The following is a 26,646-nucleotide window of genomic DNA, read 5'->3' as shown; positions in this document are numbered from 1 at the left end:
TCTGGAGATTCTCCTCCATTACACACAAGGAATCCTTCTCCGCTCCTCAGCTTAGTATGATGGGGGGAGTAGTAGTGGGGATAGTGGGGGTTGTCATAATTCTGTGCTGGATGAGAGAATCTGCTCCGTGTGAATGAGGTTTTCACTGCCAGGAGCTTAGATACACCCTGCACTGCCAGGAGCTTAGATACACACTGCACTGCCAGGAGCTTAGATACACACTGCACTGCCAGGAGCTTAGATACACACAGAGCTCAGGGTTTTCCCATCAGTGCAGCTTTATGAGGGTCTGAGTTTTGCGGGATGAGTTGTACTTTTTCTCGGCCTCATTATCGGGGACATGGGACTCACTGATTAACCTTTATTCCTTTTATTTGGAGGAGGATGAAGAAAACCAGCAATACGAGCCTTCTCCTGAATGAGCCACCAAGGATGGACAGGAAGGAGATCAGCAGAAGAATATTAGACCTCACCTTGGAGATCATCTCCCTGCTGAGCGGAGAGGTAAACTTTTCTAGATTTCTCTCCTCTTTATTGTATTCTGTAACAAGTCAGACATCGGGAAGGAGAATCCATCATAGGAAGTGATAGGAAGAGTCCAGGGTCCTGGAGAACGGCCTCCAGACCTTCCAAGTGACGGAGAACCTGAAGATCAGCCCCCAGTATGGTGAGTGATGTATCATGTGACCAGTGATCAATAGTCATGTTGTAGGAGCCATGAGAAGGTAAGTAGGCACGTTGTACCCAGGAGGAAAGGGCCGGGAACAAGATGACCAGATGGCGGAGTGCGGCCTGGAGGGAGGATTTCTACCTCTAATCTGAGATATATATAGACACATAGAAGATGACAGTAGTAGGAGAGACCATGGCCCACTGAAAAGGATCTGTCAGCAGGATCAACCTCATTAAACCAGACATACTGTCTGGTATGGTTGATCCTGCTGATTAAAACTATGCCTTCTTCTGAAAATCGGTTGCAACATTACTGAGATTTTTTCTTTGTTTATTTGCTATAACTGTGTACAGAGGTTCAGGCCTAGTCTTTCTGTGCACCTCCTCTTTCTAGTGCTGGCCATGCCCACATCTAGCGTAGATCCTGCTGAACAAACTGATGTTTGTCTTGGGAAAGCTGATTGTGGCATTCCTGAGAAATAAGATGTGAATGTGGCCAGCACTGAAGCCCTCACTTATAACCAATAAACATCTTTTTTCTCAGTAACATCACAACCAATTTTCCCAAAACAGATCAAGATCAACCCTACCTGGCAGTGTATGTGGATGGAAAGAGTTCATCCTGCTGACAGATTACTCTTTAAGGATTTTTTTCACAAGTGTCTCTCTCCAGCCACAGGAGTACACAATAGTGAAGAAGACATCGGGGGACTGTGTGACTCCCATCATCCATCTCCAGGAGTCAGGAGGGCGGAGCAGGACCCCTCACCCCATCACAGAGCCTTTCCTTCATCCATTTATACATATTGTAGGAGTAGTGAGAATGGTAAGCAGACATGTTGTACCCAGGATGAAAGGGCCGGAGGAAAGCACATGGCCCCTGAAGGGTTTATTCCCTAAGTGTCTCTCTCCATCCACAGGAGTACACAATAGTGAAGAAGACATCGGGGGACTGTGTGACTCCCATCATCCATCTCCAGGAGTCAGGAGGGCGGAGCAGGACCCCTCACCCCATCACAGAGCCTCCCCCTCACCCCCTGATACATGAGCAGAAGATCCTAGAGCTCACCCACAAGATGATGGAGCTGCTGACTGGAGAGGTGACACTGCTGGGAATGCTGGGAAATTCTCCAGTAACAGCACTGGAGGGGTCTGGGTGATGACGGTGTCATTGTGTTGTCAGGTTCCTCTAAGGTGTCAGGATGTCACTGTCTATTTCTCCATGGAGGAGTGGGAGTATATAGAAGGACACAAGGATCTGTACAAGGAGGCCATGATGGAGGAGCACCAGCCTCTTATATCACAAGGTAAGAGCCGTCATGTGCAGTGTGTACACGTGTGTGCAGTGACATGTAATGGAGGAGCACCAGCCTCTTATATCACAGGGTAAGAGCCGTCATGTGCAGTGTATACACGTGTGTGCAGTGACATGTAATGGAGGAGCACCAGCCTCTTATATCACAAGGTAAGAGCCGTCATGTGCAGTGTATACACGTGTGTGCAGTGACATGTAATGGAGGAGCACCAGCCTCTTATATCACAAGGTAAGAACCGTCATGTGCAGTGTATACACGTGTGTGCAGTGACATGTAATGGAGGAGCACCAGCCTCTTATATCACAAGGTAAGAGCCGTCATGTGCAGTGTATACACGTGTGTGCAGTGACATGTAATGGAGGAGCACCAGCCTCTTATATCACAAGGTAAGAGCCGTCATGTGCAGTGTATACACTTGTGTGCAGTGACATGTAATGGAGGACAACCAGCCTCTTATATCACAGGGTAAGACCCGTCATGTGCAGTGTATACACGTGTGTGCAGTGACATGTAATGGAGGAGCACCAGCCTCTTATATCACAGGGTAAGAGCCGTCATGTGCAGTGTATACAGGTGTGTGCAGTGACATGTAATGGAGGAGCACCAGCCTCGTATATCACAAGGTAAGAGCCACCATGTGCAGTGTATACACGTGTGTGCAGTGACATGTAATGGAGGAGCACCAGCCTCTTATATCACAAGGTAAGACCCGTCATGTGCAGTGTATACACGTGTGTGCAGTGACATGTAATGGAGGAGCACCAGCCTCTTATATCACAAGGTAAGACCCGACATGTGCAGTGTGTACACGTGTGTGCAGTGACATGTAATGGAGGAGCACCAGCCTCGTATATCACAAGGTAAGAGCCGTCATGTGCAGTGTATACACGTGTGTGCAGTGACATGTAATGGAGGAGCACCAGTCTCTTATATCACAAGGTAAGAGCCGTCATGTGCAGTGTATACACGTGTGTGCAGTGACATGTAATGGAGGAGCACCAGCCTCTTATATCACAAGGTAAGAGCCGTCATGTGCAGTGTATACACGTGTGTGCAGTGACATGTAATGGAGGAGCACCAGCCTCGTATATCACAAGGTAAGAGCCACCATGTGCAGTGTATACACGTGTGTGCAGTGACATGTAATGGAGGAGCACCAGCCTCTTATATCACAGGGTAAGAGCCGTCATGTGCAGTGTATACACGTGTGTGCAGTGACATGTAATGGAGGAGCACCAGTCTCTTATATCACAAGGTAAGAGCCGTCATGTGCAGTGTATACACGTGTGTGCAGTGACATGTAATGGAGGAGCACCAGCCTCTTATATCACAAGGTAAGAGCCGTCATGTGCAGTGTATACACGTGTGTGCAGTGACATGTAATGGAGGAGCACCAGCCTCTTATATCACAAGGTAAGAGCCGACATGTGCAGTGTATACACGTGTGTGCAGTGACATGTAATGGAGGAGCAACAGCCTCCTATATCACAAGGTAAGAGCCGTCATGTTCAGTGTATACACGTGTGTGCAGTGACATGTAATGGAGGAGCACCAGCCTCTTATATCGCTCGGTAAGACCCTTGATTTGCAGTGCAGAGATGTGTGAACTTCTTGAGATTCACTTTGTGTTGGATTTGGCAGATTTTTCAAAAAGTTCGGTTCACTCAAATCCATTCATTGAGAGTCGAAGTTGGTCAAATTGCTCTGTAACACTAGTCTCCTAGGACTTTTTATGAAAAAATGTTCTAAAAAATTGTCTCTTATCGGGGACATATGGTGTTTAAACACACAGTGTGTTATGGGAAAAAACTGTGGCTTATTGAGGGAACAAGCATCCAAAAATTATGCATTAATTAGGGCAGAATGCCCGACCATATGACATGCACAAGTGCTACTTGTCAAAAGAAAGAGTGTTTTGTTGTTAACAAGCCTTTTTTTGAGAGCAGCAGTGCAGTGTGGATGTGAAAAGGGTTGTAGTAGCATGTGGCTGCAGAACTAGCAGCAAAGCATGGAACAGACAAGGCAGTAGATATTTGTGTAGCTGTTTGAGGGTGGTAGTAGTAGTAGTTGAGACTGTGTAGTGGTAATGGAAGTGGCAGTAGAGTAGTAGCAGCAGGGAGTAGCAGGCAGCCAAAGCCATATAGAATATGATGGTAGACAGACAATGGCAGAGGCCATAGAAACTGCTCCAGGTGTCCAAAGTGGGGTTCATCTTGCTATACAGTGAGAATTATAATTTGAAACAATTATTTTTGAAAAAAATAAAAAGAACAGCCGGGCAGAATAAAATTTTGGTGAAGGCGCAGAACAGTACCAGGATTACTACAACTAAGTGGTACAGCAGCAACTGCACCACCAGCAACTTGGCCAGGTGGGAGTTCACTATTGCTGGTAACGACTAGTTTTCTCATGGCCACACATTCTGTTATGGATGTCTCACGATGGAAAAGAAGATATGGAGGAGGAGGAGGAGTCTGAAAAGGAGACGAAGCAGCTGATGATAAGAACACTGTACAGTCGTGGCCAAAAGTTTTGAGAATTACATAAATATTGGAAATTGGAAAAGTTGCTGCTTAAGTTTTTATAATAGCAATTTTCATATACTCCAGAATGTTATGAAGAGTGATCAGATGAATTGCATAGTCCTTCTTTGCCATGAAAATGAACTTAATCCTAAAAAAACCTTTCCACTGCATTTCATTGCTGTCATTAAAGGACCTGCTGAGATCATTTCAGTAATCGTCTTGTTAACTCAGGTGAGAATGTTGACGAGCACAAGGCTGGAGATCATTATGTCAGGCTGATTGGGTTAAAATGGCAGACTTGACATGTTAAAAGGAGGGTGATTCTTGAAATCATTGTTCTTCCATTGTTAACCATGGTGACCTGCAAAGAAACGTGTGCAGCCATCATTGCGTTGCATAAAATTGGCTTCACAGGCAAGGATATTGTGGCTACTAAGATTGCACCTCAATCAACAATTTATAGGATCATCAAGAACTTCAAGGAAAGAGGTTCAATTCTTGTTAAGAAGGCTTCAGGGTGCCCAAGAAAGTCCAGCAAGCGCCAGGATCGTCTCCTAAAGAGGATTCAGCTGCGGGATCAGAGTGCCACCAGTGCAGAGCTTGCTCAGGAATGGCAGCAGGCAGGTGTGAGCGCATCTGCACGCACAGTGAGGCGAAGACTTCTGGAAGATGGCCTGGTGTCAAGAAGGGCAGCAAAGAAGCCACTTCTCTCCAAAAAAAAACATCAGGGACAGATTGATCTTCTGCAGAAAGTATGGTGAATGGACTGCTGAGGACTGGGGCAAAGTCATATTCTCCGATGAAGCCTCTTTCCGATTGTTTGGGGCATCTGGAAAAAGGCTTGTCCGGAGAAGAAAAGGTGAGCGCTACCATCAGTCCTGTGTCATGCCAACAGTAAAGCATCCTGAGACCATTCATGTGTGGGGTTGCTTCTCATCCAAGGGAGTGGGCTCACTCACAATTTTGCCCAAAAACACAGCCATGAATAAAGAATGGTACCAAAACACCCTCCAACAGCAACTTCTTCCAACAATCCAACAACAGTTTGGTGAAGAACAATGCATTTTCCAGCACGATGGAGCACCGTGCCATAAGGCAAAAGTGATAACTAAGTGGCTCGGGGACCAAAAACGTTGACATTTTGGGTCCATGGCCTGGAAGCTCCCCAGATCTTAATCCCATTGAGAACTTGTGGTCAATCCTCAAGAGGCGGGTGGACAAACAAAAACCCACTAATTCTGACAAACTCCAAGAAGTGATTATGAAAGAATGGGTTGCTATCAGTCAGGAATTGGCCCAGAAGTTGATTGAGAGCATGCCCAGTCGGATTGCAGAGGTCCTGAAAAAGAAGGGCCAACACTGCAAATACTGACTCTTTGCATAAATGTCATGTAATTGTCGATAAAAGCCTTTGAAACGTATGAAGTGCGTGTAATTATATTTCACTACATCACAGAAACAACTGAAACAAAGATCTAAAAGCAGTTTAGCAGCAAACTTTGTGAAAACTAATATTTGTGTCATTCTCAAAACTTTTGGCCACGACTGTACTGCTTGGGATTGCGGATTGGCTACCACAAAAAGGACCCGGAGAAGGAGGACAGACTTGTTGTTATTCGGAATGCTGGCCATTTATGTTTTTTTTTCACAGGATCTGGTGATGCCGCCTCATGTACTGGAATTGAACCCTGGTACCTATGTTTATGTTTGAAAACCCACGGCTTATTTTAATTCTGCAGATCTTGCACATGGCTTTGGTTTTGTGTGACGGCCATGTGGTGAAAAACTGCCATATGAGAGTTGCTAATACAGAGCTAGAGGCAGCTGAGCTTGGATTAGGTCTGGCAGGTTTCGAGCTTGTGCCTACAGTATCGGTGCATCACCAGCTCCTGAGCTGACCACAATAGAAGCAGATCTGGCCCTGACATTTTTTTTTGGAGGTTCTGGTTGTATGTTGCCTCTGCTCTTCCTTGCCACAGCTGCCACTACCCTCCTCCTCTGATGTCTCCTGCTCCTCAGCACCCTGATACGGTTCCCAGGTCCTGTACAACACACATTCATTGTCATAGTCATCACCATCCCTGCAATTTTTATCAAACTGTAATAAGTCATCGTGGGCTTCTTAGCCGCCCTTCTGATTCGCTGCTCTGTATTTGCCCAAATTGCCACTGTTGCTACCACTTCCCCCACCACGGCTCCAAGGGCCACTACTACTATTAGTTGGTTGGCTGGTGCTGCTACTGCTACTTACATTCTGACTTAGGCTTTCATTTTGCCCTCTTCCATTTCCAGGCTTTTTATTATGAGGCCTTTAAATGAAAAGGCACGGTTTGGTACACACAGATTATTAAACGATACTAGCAAAACTGCAGGTGTTTTTTCTGTAATTTAAAAAAAGAGATGCAATAAAATGTCCTAAATCTCTCCAATTTCACAAACACACTGCACATTGGTATTAACAATTTACAATGGTAATAATGCAATATTTGCAGTGAGATGTGTTTGAAGTACATATTCTGATGCTGTGATACAGACTCTTCACTAAAACACTTTGCAGTGATGTGAAACATCTTTTGAACTAGAGGTTGTGATGCAGTAATGCCTTCAGTGACACGGTTATATTTTGTGTTACTGATGTGAAATGCATTTGCTGCAGTATACTATCTACCCCATATATTGCAGCAATGTACATGTTCAGTAACACAGCTATGATAATGGCGTTATAATTACGGTATTATTGCAGTAAAATAAATGCTTTTTTTTAAAGAATAACACGCGTTCACTAAAAGTCAGGTCTAGCAATGTAATTTTTTTTGCAGTGATGTGAATCATCTTCTAAACTAGATGCTGTGATGCAGTAATGCCTTCAGTAACACAATTATAATTTGCGATACTGATGTGAAATGTGTTTGCTGCATCCACCCGTTATCTTGCAGCAATGTACAAGATATTCAGTAATACAGCTATAAAGCAGAGATGCCCACTGGTTTCTAGAGAAAATGGAAGCAATTCCTCAGTGTAGTATACCAGAGCACTAGTACATTAGGGTCTGAGTTTTGCGGGATGAGTTGTACTTTTTCTCGGCCTCATTATCGGGGACATGGGACTCACTGATTAACCTTTTATTCTGTTTTTGGAGGGAGGATGAAGAAAACCGGCAATACGACCCTTCTCCTGAATGAGCCACCAAGGATGGACAGGAAGGAGATCAGCAGAAGAATATTAGACCTCACCTTGGAGATCATCTCCCTGCTGAGCGGAGAGGTAAACTTCTCTAGATTTCTCTCCTCTTTATTGTATTCTGTAACAAGTCATACATCGGGAAGGAGAATCCATCATAGGAAGTGATAGGAACAGTCCAGGATCCTGGAGAACGGCCGCCAGACCTTCCAAGTGATGGAGAACCTAAAAATCAGCCCCTAATATAGTGAGTGATGTATCATGTGACCAGTGAGCAATAGTCATGTTCTAGGAGCCATGAGAAGGTAAGTAGGCACGTTGTACCCAGGAGGAAAGGGCCGGAGGAGAGCACATGGCCCCTGAAGGGTTTATTCCCTAAGTGTCTCTCTCCATCCACAGGAGTACACAAAAGTGAAGAAGACATCGGGGGACTGTGTGACTCCCATCATCCATCTCCAGGAGTCAGGAGGGCGGAGCAGGACCTCTCCCCCCATCACCGAGCCTCCCCCTCCCCCCCTGATACATGAGCAGAAGATCCTAGAACTCACCCACAAGATGATGGAGCTTCTGACTGGAGAGGTGACACTGCTGGGAATGCTGGGAAATTCTCCAGTAACAGCACTGGAGGGGTCTGGGTGATGACGGTGTCATTGTGTTGTCAGGTTCCTATAAGGTGTCAGGATGTCACTGTCTATTTCTCCATGGAGGAGTGGGAGTATATAGAAGGACACAAGGATCTGTACAAGGAGGCCATGATGGAGGAGCACCAGCCTCTTATATCACAAGGTGAGAGCCGTCATGTGCAGTGTATACACGTGTGTGCAGTGACATGTAATGGAGGAGCACCAGCCTCTTATATGACAAGGTAAGAGCCGTCATGTGCAGTGTATACACGTGTGTGCAGTGACATGTAATGGAGGAGCACCAGCCTCTTATATCACAAGGTAAGACCCGTGATGTGCAGTGATATGTACTTTTTACACAATTTTCGGAGGGGAGGTGACAGAAACTGCAAATCCATCATTGTTTTTTTTTACAAAGTTCACCTCACAGGATAAGTAACGTGATCTATATATATATATATATATATATATATATATATATAATTACAGTACAGACCAAAAGTTTGGACACACCTTCTCATTCAAAGAGTTTTCTTTATTTTCATGACTATGAAAATTGTAGATTCACACTGAAGGCATCAAAACTATGAATTAACACATGTGGAATTATATACATAACAAACAAGTGTGAAACAACAGAAAATATGTCATATTCTAGGTTCTTCAAAGTAGCCACCTTTTGCTTTGATTACTGCTTTGCACACTCTTGGCATTCTCTTGATGAGCTTCAAGAGGTAGTTCCCTGAAATGGTTTTCACTTCACAGGTGTGCCCTGTCAGGTTTAATAAGTGGGATTTCTTGCCTTATAAATGGGGTTGGGACCATCAGTTGAGTTGAGGAGAAGTCAGGTGGATACACAGCTGATAGTCCTACTGAATAGACTGTTAGAATTTGTATTATGGCAAGAAAAAAGCAGCTAAGTAAAGAAAAACGAGTGGCCATCATTACTTTAAGAAATGAAGGTCAGTCAGTCAGCCGAAAAATTGGGAAAACTTTGAAAGTAAGGGCTATTTGACCATGTAAGGAGAGTGATGGGGTGCTGCGCCAGATGACCTGGCCTCCACAGTCACCGGACCTGAACCCAATCGAGATGGTTTAGGGGGAGCTGGACCGCAGAGTGAAGGCAAAAGGGCCAACAAGTGCTAAGCATCTCTGGGAACTCCTTCAAGACTGTTGGAAGACCATTTCAGGGGACTACCTCTTGAAGCTCATCAAGAGAATGCCAAGAGTGTGCAAAGCAGTAATCAAAGCAAAATGTGGCTACTTTGAAGAACCTAGAATATGACATATTTTCAGTTGTTTCACACTTGTTTGTTATGTATATTTCCACATGTGTTAATTCATAGTTTTGATGCCTTCATAGTCATGAAAATAAAGAAAACTCTTTGAGAAGGTGTGTCCAAACTTTTGGTCTGTACTGTTTATATATATATATACACTGCTCAAAAAAATAAAGGGAACACAAAAATAACACATCCTAGATCTGAGTTAATTAAATATTCTTCTGAAATACTTTGTTCTTTACATAGTTGAATGTGCTGACAACAAAATCACACAAAAATAAAAAAATGGAAATCACATTTTTCAACCCATGGAGGTCTGGATTTGGAGTCACACTCAAAATTAAAGTGGAAAAACACACTACAGGCTGATCCAACTTTGATGTAATGTCCTTAAAACAAGTCAAAATGAGGCTCAGTAGTGTGTGTGGCCTCCACGTGCCTGTATGACCTCCCTACAACGCCTGTGCATGCTCCTGATGAGGTGGCGGACGGTCTCCTGAGGGATCTCCTCCCAGACCTGGACTAAAGCATCTGCCAACTCCTGGACAGTCTGTGGTGCAACGTGACGTTGGTGGCTAGAGCGAGACATGATGTCCCAGATGTGCTCAATTGGATTCAGGTCTGGGGAACGGGCGGGCCAGTCCATAGCATCAATGCCTTCGTCTTGCAGGAACTGCTGACACACTCCAGCCACATGAGGTCTAACATTGTCTTGCATTAGGAGGAACCCAGGGCCAACCGCACCAGCATATGGTCTCACAAGGGGTCTGAGGATCTCATCTCGGTACCTAATGGCAGTCAGGCTACCTCTGGCGAGCACATGGAGGGCTGTGCGGCCCTCCAAAGAAATGCCACCCCACACCATTACTGACCCAATGCCAAACCGGTCATGCTGGAGGATGTTGCAGGCAGCAGAACGTTCTCCACGGCGTCTCCAGACTCTGTCACATCTGTCACATGTGCTCAGTGTGAACCTGCTTTCATCTGTGAAGAGCACAGGGCGCCAGTGGCGAATTTGCCAATCTTGGTGTTCTCTGGCAAATGCCAAACGTCCTGCACGGTGTTGGGCTGTAAGCACAACCCCCACCTGTGGACGTCGGGCCCTCATATCACCCTCATGGAGTCTGTTTCTGACCGTTTGAGCAGACACATGCACATTTGTGGCCTGCTGGAGGTCATTTTGCAGGGCTCTGGCAGTGCTCCTCCTGTTCCTCCTTGCACAAAGGCAGAGGTAGCGGTCCTGCTGCTGGGTTGTTGCCCTCCTACGGCCTCCTCCACGTCTCCTGATGTACTGGCCTGTCTCCTGGTAGTGCCTCCATGCTCTGGACACTACGCTGACAGACACAGCAAACCTTCTTGCCACAGCTCGCATTGATGTGCCATCCTGGATAAGCTGCACTACCTGAGCCACTTGTGTGGGTTGTAGACTCCGTCTCATGCTACCACTAGAGTGAAAGCACCGCCAGCATTCAAAAGTGACCAAAACATCAGCCAGGAAGCATAGGAACTGAGAAGTGGTCTGTGGTCACCACCTGCAGAACCACTCCTTTATTGGGGGTGTCTTGCTAATTGCCTTTAATTTCCACCTGTTGTTTATCCCATTTGCACAACAGCATGTGAAATTGATTGTCACTCAGTGTTGCTTCCTAAGTGGACAGTTTGATTTCACAGAAGTGTGATTGACTTGGAGTTACATTGTGTTGTTTAAGTGTCCCCTTTATTTTTTTGAGCAGTGTGTGTGTATGTATATATATATATATATATATATATATATATTCAACCATATGTAACTAGAACAAAATGAGTTCATAGGAGATGGTACAGTGAATTATCTCCTTATACTGAAAAAGTTGATTTGATACTGCAGTTACAAGATCTGACTCAATTCAGTATAAATCCTACACACGCAATATGGTTGATACAATATATATGTATGATATAAAGCTAATGTATAGAAATTTATACTATACCAGATAATCTGACTGGAAAAAGATCAGCGTCACGGTTCAGGGATATAAGCTGGTCTGGTCCTATTTACCCCCTTTCGTTATGGCCTCTTCAGATAGAATAGGGAATGGAATTATACGTGGACCGTCAGATAGATGGAGACATGGAAGGAGCCGCTTAGATGGTTGGATAGCTGGTCAGATAGCTTCGTTAGGTATGTAGATCAGATGGATCAAGAAGTGGATTCTTGGCTTAAAAGAGGGATGGATCCCCTCTGTCAGTTCATACCATTTTTTTATCCCATTTTGAAAGGGGCTCGGTCAGGTTTTATCATTAACTAGTGTCAACAACTTATCACTAAAAGGACCTCCCTAGTGATTTCGCAATCTATGTCTTAATTTTACTCTAACACTAGATGGCACTAAGGCTCCATGTAAAAAGTCTTGGCAATTATAGCTATTTTCTGTATATTTCCCTATTAATTTGAAGAAGGGATAAACTTTAACTAAGATTCCAGACAGAACGTTGAAGAGATCTGAAAGAGACAATGAAGTTTATCTTTTGTCAAACATCTAGTCTCTTTCTCAATCTCTGACTAAACCTAATTAATTCCAAACACACACTACAACACTTTTGGTCATTGATTAGTAAAGATATAGGGTTTGTTTAGGATCACCTGTATCCACAATTTCACAATTCTCCTTAAAGAAATCTTCTAAGAAAGATCATTAACCTACACCAGTCTCTGAAATAATACTCTTAAATTACCATACTCTTAGGTATATAAAACACATATTTAAACCAATGATATGAAAACCAAAAATCCCTTTTTCATGATAAACCTTACAATATATGGTAGAATTATATTCTTTTTACTCATTGGTAATAAATCAAAACTTATCATATTCCCTTATCTGAGTAAATGCCTTTTATTGAATCTGTCTAAATCTTCTTCTTACAAGACCGGACTGTGTAAACACTTCTGTGCAGATCGTTAATCTAAAGTCCAAAGGATACTAACTCCCCTTGCCCTTTCAAATAAGACAAGGAAAGATGGCTGACATTCAGCACAGATATCAGGATATCATAGTCTATATCTATCTATATATCTATATCTATATATATATATATATATATATATATATATATAATCAATTATTTTATATTCAAAAGTTCTGACATGTCATAGTCCTCCTCACACATCACTAATTCTAGTTCACCAGTTTTATTAGTTAGGCTTCTGGCATTAGTATACATACAGTTGAGAGGTTTATGTATATTTTTTACCTTACTCCTTTCCTTATGAACTGTTCTAGTCCCTCATTCTATTCCTCCCCCAGTTCCATCACCTTGCCCCAGGTCTCTATCTTCCCCTCCTATAATGTAATTCCCCTCCTTCCCCCAGTCCCTAGTTTAAACACTCCTCCAACCTTCTAGCCATCTTCTCCCCCAAAACAGCTTCCCCTTCCCCATTGAGGTGCAGTCCATCCCTACGATAGAGCCTGTAGCCGACAGAGAAGTCGGCCCAGTTCTCCAGGTACCCAAACGCCTCCTTCCTACACCAGTTTTTGAGCCACTTGTTAACCTCCCTAATCTCCCGCTGCCTTTCTTGTGTGGCTCGTGGTACAGGTAGTATTTTGGAAAACACTACCTTTGAGGTCCTTGCCCTAAGCTTGTGAGCTAAATCCCTAAAATCATTTTTAAGGACGTTCCACCTACCTTTGTCATTGGTTCCAATGTGGACAATAACTGCTTGATCGTGAGCCCCTCCCAGTAATCTGTCAACCCGATCCGCGATGTGTTGAAGTCAAATGCCAGGAAGACAACACACCATGTAATATTTATGGCATGGTGATGGCAGCAGCTCAGGAACTGAGCCCCATAATCCGCTTGTGCGTTAATATTCTATGCAATACGTTTAAGGCATGGTGCAGAAAGGGGTCAAAAACATAACTCATCACAAAAATGCCCTCATACAGCTACATCGACAGAGAAAAAAAAAGTTGGGATGTGATAATGAAAATACATTAAAAAAAAAAGATTGGTAAATAAATGACACCAGGCTTGGTCAGCCTGATCACTAAGGGGTTAAAAATGATAGTTTTTTTTTTTTTCAGTGTACTCCAGTGCTCATCTCCATGATTATCAGAAAGCTCCGATGTCACATGTGATTTATTGAACAGACACCGACATCTCAGTGATGGTCACCTGCACTCACAGGACACTTCATTAGCTCCACCTTCTTAATTCTTGATAGGACCGTCCTTCCCCTTAGAACATCCTGAATTCTTAGTGTAATGGACCCAACAAGGTGCTGGAAACCTTTATTACAGATTCTGATTGATGACCTCACTCTGTCTATTCCACTGCATCCTAAAGATGTCTATAAACCTGAGATCTGGTGACTGTGCGGCCATGAGATGATACAGACCACATTGTCATTGAAAGGGTTCTGCTTCTGTATGCACCCTGATTCCTCCTTCATCCCCAATGACAGGCGCCTGGAGAGCTATGTCAATGACACACACACAGTATGGTCTCTGAAACAGCTCTGATTTTATCTTGAGAATAGGCTTCTTATACATACATCCATACAGGAAACAGATGTGGTTCACATACAATGGTGCAGAGTAGAAACAATTCCTTATATGGAAATAAGTCTAATGTAATTACATTTACCTTCTAGTATGATGTCACCCAACATCCTGTCATTCATACAGATCATATAGCTTATTCTATTTAACCCTTCAGTCATGTCTGTAAATTCAGCATGAGACGTGTGCTTTACCTCATGGCACATCTTGTTATATAGCTAGTTCAGTACTCTGTCATGGGTGCAACTGTAATCTGTATGCCCACTGCACTGAACAACTAATGAGCCAGTGGGAGATGCAGAAGAGCGGACAGTGATCTCTCCTGGTGGCTTGTAAGTTATTCAGCGCATTTTATTTTTAACTGTCTCCCATAACAGTAACCTCCACAACGCCATGCCCCCTTAATAGTGACCTCCACAGCACCCCGCCCTTTTAACTGTGACCTCCAGAGTGCAGCCACCTTAACGATGACCACCACAGAGCCCCACCCCCTTTAATACTGACCTATAACCGTGAAGAAAAATGGCTGAGTTGTTGTGGAAACCCGGTGTAAAACTGTGGGTATGTCAATGAGGCGAAGAGTGAAGGACCTAGAAGTTTCTTTTTGCTAATAAGGGTAATGTGACCGTGTGTATGTCAGGATATTGGTTCATACGGGTCGTGTGATGGTGCCATATTTGCATTTCTTGGGAATATCTCAAGTACTGTATGACTGCTGAGACCTTTTAGGAAAGCTTCCCAGACAGCCAGAGTACCTACTGTATGTGCCAAATTCGTTGTCCAATGATTCAGGCATTTGGATGCCTATAAAGGACAGAGAGACAAACATTGATTTTTATATTTTTGATACAGTATATGGACAGTTTTAGCTACATATAAGGGGGCCCGTAAGGTTCATCAGCAGTGATTGAGGAGTGTCTTCACTGTTCAGTACAGCGCTTTCCAGATAAACTCATTGGCAGTTTTGTAATTAAAAAAAAAGTACTAAATCAACAAATGAAGTATATTGCAAAAATAGAATCACTTGCCCTATGCATTTAAGAAAATGAAATTAAATGACCCTTATGCTTTACGCTATAGCTGAGTTTTATACTAGAAACACAAAAGGGGGGGGGGGGTCAGGTCATCCCAATACGCAGGTGCACGTTGCTTGTGGCTGCAAATATACATCTGACAAACACAAGGTGCAACAGCACACTACAAACCAAAAGTAGAGTACAAAAGTATATTACATTGCAAATACTATGCTAATAACTTAGAGATGCTTAGCAAATACATTTTGTACAAAATCATTTGAGCCCGTCTGCCGAACGCCAAGGCGACCTCTATAAGACGGGTCCTAACACTAAAACTCACCTGTTGGGTGCCATAACTGCGACCATGGATCCAGACAGTGCAGGTCCCACATGTATGCTGTGCCCCCTTGATTTACGTCTGTGTGGAGCCAAAATGGCCTTCATTGAATCCAGGGGCTACAAGTACCAGCATGCATGCTGAGCAGACTATATACTCAATCTGATTAAAATCAGCCTGCGAGGCAGGGGAGGGGCAGGAGGGAGTGCACGACCCAGCATATAGGAGTCAGCCACTACTCCTATATATAACACTAGAAACACAAAAGGGGGGGTCAGCTTATCCCAATACGCAGGTGCACGTTGCTTGTAGCTGAGTTTTATGGCATGGATTTTTATACTGAATCAACCAGCTTCATCGGGTCTAAGAGATCTATTTTGTGTTTGAGGAATGTGGCGAAGGATCCTTTTTAAATGAATTTGTTGCATTAACATGATGCCCACTCGGCACGGAAGGGCCAAAAGTGTTGTGAGAAGGTAGCCTAGATTGCAAGACATGGTCAGGTTATTCAAATTTGAGTTATGTTTGTGGTTACCGGAAGTAGACTTGAATCAGTATTTTGTAACCAAAATCAAGAGTGGATTAAAAATGGATGACTGGTACCTGTAGTTCCTGCTGAATCAATTTCCAGCATAATAGCAACGTTATAGGTTTGTCTACTCTGTCGTTTTTTTCAATTCTAATTTCTGTCTTCACAGAAAATCACAGTCAAAATTGTAATGGAAATGTTATATTATCACTAAATTCTAAAGCAGAAGATGAGGATACCACGCAGCGTTCTTCAGGAGAAACTCTCATTACCCTTAATGTACATCCAGGACTTCACCGAACAGATATATCTTTTAATCTCCCTAATCATGAGGAACCTCAAGGGGGTAAAAGATTTCAGTGTGGTAAAGAGTTCAGTAAAAGATCAAGACTTTCTACACACAGAAGAATTCTCCCAGGGAAAAGTCCATACTCCTATGCAGAATATGGGAAGCACTTCACAAAGAAATCACATCTTGTTACACATGAAAGAAGTCACACAGAAGAGAAGCCGTACTCCTGTTCAGAATGTGGGAACTGCTTTACAAAAAAATCAAGTCTTGTTAGACATGAGAAAAGTCACACAGGACAGAAACCTTACTCCTGTTCAGAATGTGGGAAGCGCTTTACAAAAAAATCAAGTCTTGTTGAACATGAGAAAAATCACAAAGGAGAAAAACCGTATTCATGCTCAGAATGTGAGAAATGCTTTATTTGGAAATCCCATCTTGTTATGCATCAGAAAAGTCACACAGGGGAGAAGCCATATTCCTGTAAAGAATGTTTTAAGTGCTTCCCAATAAAATCAAGTCTTGTTAGACATGAGAAAATTCACAAAGCAGAGAAGCCATACTCCTGCTCAGAATGTGATAAATGGTTTATAGAGAAATCAAAACTTGTTAAACATGAGAGAAGTCATACAGGAGAGAAACCATATTCATGTTCAGAATGTGCGAAATGTTTTACAGATAAATCAGTTCTTGTTAGACATTTGAGACGTCACACGGGAGTAAAACCGTTTTTATGTTCAGAATGTGGGAAGTGTTTTACAGATAAATCAACTCTTGATGGACATTGGAGAATTCACACAGGAGAGAAGCTGTATTCATGTCCAGAATGTGGGAAATGTTTTATAGATAAATCCGTTCTTGTTAGACATTTGAGATGTCACACAGGAGAAAAACCGTTTTTATGTTCAGAATGTGGGAAATGTTTTACAGATAAATCAAGTCTTGCTACACATTGGAGAATTCACACAGGAGAGAAACCGTATTTATGTTCAGAATGTGGGAAATGTTTTACAGATAAATCAAGTCTTTCTACACATTGGAGAACTCACACAGGAGAGAAGCCATATTCATGTCCAGAATGTGGGGAATGTTTTACTGCTAATATCAAACTTAAGGATCATCAGAAATGTCACATAGGAGAGAAGCTGTTTTGATGTTTTATATATTGAAAATGTTTTATAAAGAAAACAAATTGTAAAACTCATCAGCTCAGAAGAAACAGTATATATTTTTTCAATTATATGAAATACTATAAGAGCAAAAAGAAATGGTAACCCCAGTTATTCACAGACAGGTAAGTCATATGTTCCGCAACAGCAAGAAAAGTTGCGCAATGTGTCTGCAACTTGACAAATCAGCCAAAAATCTGCCAAATTGCCAAAATGTCACAGTCAAGTTGCATTGGCCCCTGACTGTATTGTGTTCTATGATGGCAAAGTCGCATATGACCTGCAACCACATATCCAAGTGTCGTGGCATATAGCGTGTCACATTGTCACCATTTGACAATCAATAGATGCAGTGTCACAATGCGACATTGTGATTTTCATATCACATAACGTATGTGGACATTAATATTTCATCTTCATCAAACGGTATTTACAGATAAAATAAACTCTTCTATTTTCTCCACGACATCGTCACCATTGTCACTAACAGACATTGTCTTTTTGGCTCATATACTTTCTCCTAACGCTGTGACCTTCATTGCTCCTACAGACTAACCCTCCTGTGCGGCGACAGTGATATTGGTGGCATGATGACAATATCACTGATTTATCTGACCGGGTGATCTGTGATAATTAACCCCATATGTGCATATCTAGATACTGGAGCTGAGGGATAGATCAGTGGTGGGAATCGCTTGTGATATAACATGTTAATTAACACCTGAATAATGGGAACATGAATTCAGTGACCAAGTGATGCTCATTAGAGATGGCCTTGCAGTTCGCGGCGAACTCTGCGTGTTCACGATTCGCCGAACATGCGAACATATGGAGGTATTCGCGCCCGCCATATTCTTTTACATTGTGAAGAATTTTGACCCATGACACATCCATCAGGTGGTGCAGGACAGCCAATTGAGACGTTTCAGCACATGGACATACCCCCTACCTTATAAATAAACCTGATCTGGCCGCCATTTTACATTCAGTGTTTTGCCAGTGTAGGGAGAGGTTGGTGTGTAGAGCAGGGACAGGCTGTTAGGGACACCAAACGCTAGCTAATAGTGCCACAAAGGTCTTTTTAAGGACTGGTATAGGTGTGCTATCGATAGGTGTGATACACAGAGGGGTGTGATATACTTAGAATATACTTTTATAAAGACACCCAAAAATGTAACCACAATCTTCACGAAGTGAAAATCGAAAAAACTTTATTGACAATGTATAATAAGTATAAATATTTTTTTCTAACCACCAAGCTTTTGCCCTCATATTCGATCTCTCAGCCGCCTCTAAGGAGGCAGCTGAGAGATCGACACACCATCCAGGGTATGAATATTTTTTTCTAATCACCAAGCTTTTGCCCTCATATTTGCCTCTGTTGCAGCTTTTGCCCGGGGCTTACTGCTTACAGGCGTCTTGGTGCTTTTCATTTGCATTATCCTTTTCCCTGTTTTTGGTGTGCTGACCTCTCGGCCCCCTCTTGGGTCCTTTTCCTCATCCTTGTGTTCCACCTTTGTGCTGCCTCTTGTTACTATGCATGTACTTATTTTACATTGTCAATAAAGTTTTTTCAATTTTCACTTCGTGAAGATTGTGGTTAAATTTTTGGGTGATATTGGTGGCTCCACGTTTTGTGAGTCAATATTTTCGTGATTTATTTCTGTCCGGTAATAATTGGGTGGCTACTTTTATAATGAGTCAAAAACACATAGATCTATATAGTGATCACCTGGAAGTCAGGGGGCTAGGGGCTTACCAGGGCCATTTTTATATAGGGTAAGGTTCCGGACGGGGTCGCTCTTATCAGGGCGGGTGGTCTGTGGTTAGGCTATCAGGGCCAGAATAGCACCCCCCCTGTAGGGCAATATCAGGGACAGTTCTTTGCACACCCTGTCCTTCAATACCACATCATCATCTAGCCCAGGGATAGATGTTTTTTGCTTTCCCTCCGGGATTCATGGATGTGCACTGGAACCCCCCGGATTGTGGTAGGACATATGGTTTCTGATTTGGTGCCGCTGAGTACTTGTTATTGCCTACCACATCTATGCTTTTTGCTTAACTTTAATAATTTAATTTATTTTCATTTTGAGGGATATCTTTTCCATTCACACGTCCGCAAAATGGGTCCGCATCCGTTCCGCAATTTTGCGGAACGGGTGCAGCCCCATTAATTTTCAATGGGGTCGGAATGTGCTGTCCGGATTCGCATTTACGGATCCGGATCCGCACCCGTGCTTCCGTTTCCACAAAAAAATAGAACATGTCCTTTTCTTGTCCGCAATTGCAGACAGGATTAGGCATTTTCTATTATAGTGCCGGCGATGTGCGGTCCGCAAATGCGGAATTCACATTGCCGGTATCAGTGTTTTGCGGATCTGCAAAACACTTACGGACATGTGAATGGACCCTCATAGTAACATTATTAAAGGTTACGTTTTATCTTTATGTACAGTACAGACCAAAAGTTTGGACACACCTTCTCATTCAAAGAGTTTTCTTTATTTTCATGACTATGAAGGCATTAAAACTATGAATTAACACATGTGGAAATATATACATAACAAACAAGTGTGAAACAACTGAAAATATGTCATATTCTAGGTTCTTCAAAGTAGCCACCTTTTGCTTTGATTACTGCTTTGCACACTCTTGGCATTCTCTTGATGAGCTTCAAGAGGTAGTCCCCTGAAATGGTCTTCCAACAGTCTTGAAGGAGTTCCCAGAGATGCTTAGTACTTGTTGGCCCTTTTGCCTTCACTCTGCGGTCCAGCTCACCCCAAATCATCTCGATTGGGTTCAGGTCCAGTGACTGTGGAGGTCAGGTCATCTGGCGCAGCACCCCATCACTCTCCTTCATGGTCAAATAGCCCTTACTTTCAAAGTTTTCCCAATTTTTCGGCTGACTGACTGACCTTCATTTCTTAAAGTAATGATGGCCACTCGTTTTTCTTTACTTAGCTGCTTTTTTCTTGCCATAATACAAATTCTAACAGTCTATTCAGTAGGACTATCAGCTGTGTATCCACCTGACTTCTCCTCAACGCAACTGATGGTCCCAACCCCATTTATAAGGCAAGAAATCCCACTTATTAAACCTGACAGGACACACCTGTGAAGTGAAAACCATTTCAGGGGACTACCTCTTGAAGCTCATCAAGAGTGTGCAAAGCAGTAATCAAAGCAAAAGGTGGCTACTTTGAAGAACCTAGAATATGACATATTTTCAGTTGTTTCACACTTGTTTGTTATGTATATAATTCCACATGTGTTAATTCATAGTTTTGATGCCTTCATAGTCATGAAAATAAAGAAAACTTTTTGAATGAGAAGGTGTGTCCAAACTTTTGGTCTGTACTGTATATTCTAATGGATTGCCTTCCTTGTACAATGTTATAATATACTTTCTATGTTAGAAAGTATATTTATAGTGCATTTGTATTGTGCGGCAGTTGTGTGCGGTTCTGCTGCGATACTGCAGGTATATAGAGGGACAAGCGTTATTGGAATTTTTACTGGTGTGATATACCAGTCGTCCCCCAAAAATACTGATTGAAGCGGGGTGTTATATACCAATATACTTTATTTTATAGTGCATTTGCGCATGCGCGAAAATTATATTGCCGATATTTCGCATTGAAAAAAATGGAGATCGCAAATTCGAATAATACATCTGGTATGTCACTGTCCATGTTGTGGACTATTTGTGCACTTCTAGTAATTATTTCTTGGCTGCAAATATGAGCTGAAGGTTTTTTGGTCTGGCCAGTAGATCGCCCTGTCATCTGGCCTGTTTGTTGAATATCGAATATACATCATATGATTTTTTTTGTTTTGTCTTTAACACATTTTGTAATCCCCCCCCCCCAAACAATTCATTATACTGTATAAATACAGTCCTGATCAAAAGTTCAAGACCACTTGAAAAATCGCAAAAAATCATATTTTACATTGTTCTTAACAAGGTTCCAAGTAGGTAGGTTCCAAGTAGAGCTTCAACATGCAACAAGAAGAAATGGGAGTGAGACAAAACATTTTTTGAGCATTCAATTAATTGAAAATAACGATTAAACTGAAACAGGCTGTTTTTCAGCTGATCAAAATTTTAGGACCACATGCCTTTAAAAGTCAAAATCTGTGCAAAGATGTGGATTCATTGTCATTTTCTGTCAGGTAGTCACACGTTGTGATGGCAAAGGCAAAAAAACCTCTTCCTTTTTGAACGTGGTCGTGTTGTTGAACTGCATAAGCAGGGTCTCTCATAGCGCGCCATTGCTGCTGAGGTGGGACGCAGTAATACAGTCATTTGGAATTTCTTAAATGATCCTGAGGGTTATGGAACAAAAAAGTCAAGTGGAAGACCCAAAAAAATTTCATCAGCACTGAGCCGGAGGATCCAATTGGCTGTCCGTCAAAACACTGAACGATCCTCGACCCAAATTAAGGCCCTTACTGGTGGTGACTGCAGCCCCATAACCATTAGACGGCATCTGAGACTGAAAGGCTTCAAAAACAAAAAACCTCTTCAATTACCTTGTCTCCTTGAACGCCGCAGAACTGCTCGTTTTGGACTTTGCAAGAGAGCACCAAACATGGGACATTCTAAGGTGGAAGAAAGTTTTATTCTCTGATGAGATTTTTTTTTTTACCTTGATGGTTTCCAACGTTACTGGTATGACAAGCAGATCCCACCTGAGATGTTTTCTACGCGCCACAGTGGAGGGGGCGCCATAATGGTCTGGGGTGCTTTTTCCTTCAGTGGAACAATGGAGCTTCAGGAAGTGCAGGGTCTGGCTATGTCCAGATGTTGTAGAGAGCATTCCTCATGACTGAGGGCCCTCGTCTGTGTGTTAACGACTGGGTTTTTCAACAGGACAACGCTACAGTACACAATGCCCGCAGGACAAGGGACTTCTTCCAGGAGAATAACATCACTCTTTTGGCCCATCCTGCGTGTTCCCCTGATCTAAATCCAATTGAGAACCTTTGGGGATGGATGGCAAGGGAAGTTTACAAAAATGGACAACAGTACCAGACAGTAGATGGCCTTCGTGCGGCTGTCTTCACCACTTGGAGAAATGTTCCCACTCACCTCATGGAAACGCTTGCATCAAGCATGCCGAAACAATAACGGCAGAGCTCCTCATTACTGAGTTCATGTTTGGAAATTGGATTTCTGTTTTGGGGGGGTTTAGTTTTTTTTAGAGGTGTGGTCCTAAACTTTTGATCAGCTGAAAAACAGCCTGTTTCAGTTTATTCGTTGTTTTCATTAAATTGAATGCTCAAAAAATGTTTTGTCTCACTCCCATTTCTTCTTGTTGCATGTTGAAGCTCTACTTGGAACCTTGTTAAGATCCAGCAATGCAAAATATGATTTTTTGCTATTTTTCAAGTGGTCTTAAACTTTTGATCAGGGCTGTATCATGGCTGATTCAGCGGCCTCTGCTGGGGGAAGGTTCATGGTGGTGACAGAGATCCGTATCCACTGGAAACAAGAAAATTTAAATGAGTGTGGAATAGTTTTATGTCAAAGGGCAGAGCAAGAGGTTTGCAATATGTCTGTACACCTTAAAGGGAATCTGTCACCTGGTTTGACCATATTAAGCTCTCACCATTGCCATGTTTAATAAAATACCTTCTCTCCTGCAGTGGTTTTCTTTCTTATATTAATGCTTTTATTTTGCTAAAAAAGCAATTTTTGTGTTATGCAAATGAACCCTGAAGGTGCCCAGAGGGGCGTTATTCTTTACCCTCTGAGCCCAGTAACGCCCCCCTGCAGTGCCTAGACAGCCTTAGTTTATAGCCCAAGCATGCCTCCTCGCTATATAGTAATGTCCCACAGCCTAGTTTAACAGCGCCGCCACCTCTGCTACGTCAGCTAATTCATTTAAGACAGGCACCTGAAATCTTCAATTCGTCTGGCTGAAATCTCGCGCAGGCGCAGTACTGCCTGCGCCTGTGCGATCTGACCACTCCTGAGGGCAACAGCCTCAAAAGTGTCACTGGGCATGCGCCGAGCCCAGTGACGTCTTCTTAATGCTGTTGCCCTCAGGAACGGTCGGATCGCACTGGCAGTACTGCGCCTACGCGAGATTTCAGCCGGACTAACTGAAGATTCCAGGTGCGTGGCTAGAATGAACTAGCTGACGTAGCAGAGGGGGCGGCACCGTTAAACTACGCTGTGGGACGTTACTACAGAACTAGGAGGCGTGCTTGGGCTATAAACTAAGGCGGCCTAGGCACTGCAGGGGGGCGTTACTGGGCTCAGAGGGTGAAGAATAACTCCCCTCTGGGCACCTTAAGGGTTCATTTGCATAACACAAAGAAAGCTTTTTTAGCAAAATGAAAGCATGAATATAAGAAATAAAACCACTGCAGGAGAGAAGGTAATTTATTAAACATGGCAATGGTGAGAGCTTAATATGGTGAAACCAGGTGACAGATTCCCTTTTAGTACAATATAGATTCGATACTAGTCCTGAGTCCTTAGTATTACAATATAACAATATATGCAGCCAGCTTATAAGACCATTGACGTTTAGCCTCAAGTATTTAGTGGCCAGTATTATGCTGGCCTATTGCATTTCGTATATAAGGATTCAAATTGTCAAGGCAGGCATTGGTGGTCAGTGGGTACTATACAACCTACCATAAAAGAATCCACTTTGGCACCACAAAAAACAGGCACCTACCCGGGCCTTAATTGCGCACAATGCAGCAATAATATTATTAGGGGCAATCGTATCATCCACCCACAATCTACCACCCAAAAGGCTTTTACACATGTGCATCCTCCTATGTGGTCTACTTGATACGTTGTCCATGTGGGGCTCGCATACGTGTACGAGACCGTATCTCTAAGCACAAGTCAGACATACGATGCCAGAAAACTGAATTACTCGTACCACATCACTTTATCTCCGCCAAACACCAAATCAACCAACTCAAATTTCAGGTTCTGGAACAAGTAATACCAGCTAGAGGCGAGGGGAATAGACCGGCACATCTAAAACAACGCGAGGCATGCTGGATATTTGAACTCAATACCTTAAGGCTACGTCTACATGACGACATTTGTCGCGCTACATTTTGTTGCACCAATGTCGCGCGACAATTTTTATAATGGCAGTCTATGGTGTCGCACTGCAACATGCAACATACTGCGACGCAACAGTCGCAGAAAATCCATTTGAGATAGATTTTTCTGCGACTGTTACACCACGTGGTCTAAATAGAGACTTTGACTTTTGTATATCCTAACTCGTTTCCAGATTTTACGCTTCATTGAACTGCTTTCGTGCCATGTCTACCTTTACATGTATTATGCTACCTTGGAATGTACTACACATACGTCTAGTAATTCTTTATTATCCTCCCTACAGATGAAATGAGCCCTAGCAGACAGGTAGTACTCCATCATGGGTATAGTATAGCACACATAGCCTTTTGAACTAATATGCATGCGTAATTTCAATTTACTTACCAGATATAGATGTGATATAAACGATAATTTAACTACAAGTTCAGATATAACTATACGTAACTTATACATAACCTTGACCCATGCATGCCTGTATTATTGTATTATTGCTGCTATTCCTGCCACTGGTACTCTGGGCATTTTAATATGGTATTCAGTTTTTCTTATGATTCCCATCTTTACTTTGAATATCTCCATACTAATCGGCACTAACATCTCTACTCGGGCTAGGCCATTTGTAACACATCCATTTGACAGCCTCTGCCAGACCTCATGCATGTCTTTGCGCGCGCGCTCCGCAAGATCCTTTCCAAGACAGCACATTTACACTGCGCACGCGCCCTCTTGGCTCTCGTGCCAAGCAGCGCGATACTACACACATCCGCCATCTCCCTCACTGGACAGTATGTCCCTATTGCGCCAGCCTTGCCTTCGCGCCGAGCGGTGCTTCACCACGCACGCCCTCCCCCCTACGTCCCTCTTAAAAGCGAGGCAGATACATGGCGTCCCCACGCCATCCAATGCCTCTACTACTCACAACACTCACGTAAGTACCCACTGACCACCAATGCCTGCCTTGACTATTTGAATCCTTATATACGAGATGCCATAGGCCAGCATAATACTGGCCACTAAATACTTGAGGCTAAACTTCAATGGTCTTATAAGCGGGCTGCATAAATTGTTATATTTGAATACTAAGGAGTAGTATCGAATCTATATTGTACTTAAGGTGTACAGACATATGTGTACAGACATATTTGTATATTCGTCGGATCGACCTATGTAATACTATCATCTGTGGTAGATGTATTGATCTGTCTATACCCGTCTACCATTCTATGAATCGTGTACCTTTGATGACAATCATGCCTCTTCTACTGTAACCATATACTAGTACAATCATGTGATATGTAATATATTTTTTTTATCTACTATAAGTAATACCTGAACCCTATCATTTATGCCACTTTGTTCTTTTTCTATATGTCAGGCCGTAACAAGGTTTTGGGTAAGACCGAAACGTGGCCAGTGTACAACTATGAATAAAAAAAGTTCCGGATGGATATATATACACAAAAAATATAAAACAAAATATAAGAAAATAAATAAGATATTTATGCAAAATTCTCTTGAGTGCTGTGGTCTTCCTATCAACATTGTTATTATACTTACCACTGAGCACCGTCCATACTAAATGAGGAGTGCCGTTCAACTCTTGTCTTCAATTTTATGTAAATTTGACTCTGGGGAATGGGCACAAATCTGAACCCTTGCCCTGGGTGCAGGGAAGCCTACACCTCTGCCTCAGAGGTCGCACATTACTATATGTTCTAATATTCCTCTTCTGGAGACATCGAGACTTCTCACCACTGGCTGACACCGGACCAAACCGTCATCTCTACAAGCTCTTCCCACTTCTTCTCCTCTCCCCAACTGAGCTCCTGCCCCCTGCACTGATCACATGATGGTGACATCACCCCAGGTCCTTCCAAGTGGTACCTACGAACCGAACGCAAGTTAGGTATCAAGGTTTTTTGTACGGGGTGATGCGCTCCATACAGTATCACAACAAAGTTTTATGTGAATCGCCTTCGCTCATCCCTACTCACCATGGCTGAGCTCCGCCCCCTGCACTGATCACATGACAGTGACATCACCCCAGGTCCTTCAGCTCTGGCA

General features: G+C 42.9%; 1 protein-coding gene across 1 annotated transcript in view; it reads left to right on the top strand.

Moving 5' to 3' along the window:
- LOC120990673 (zinc finger protein 585A-like) overlaps positions 1-26,646 on the top strand; it is a 1,368,789-nt gene that overhangs the window by 404,678 nt on the left and 937,465 nt on the right. The gene's annotated exons all lie outside the window — the stretch shown is intronic.

The sequence above is a fragment of the Bufo bufo genome, chromosome 2, assembly GCF_905171765.1.
Source record: "Bufo bufo chromosome 2, aBufBuf1.1, whole genome shotgun sequence".
In the NCBI taxonomy this organism is placed as follows: Eukaryota; Metazoa; Chordata; class Amphibia; order Anura; family Bufonidae; genus Bufo; species Bufo bufo.
This window is presented reverse-complemented; position numbering and strand designations above follow the sequence as displayed.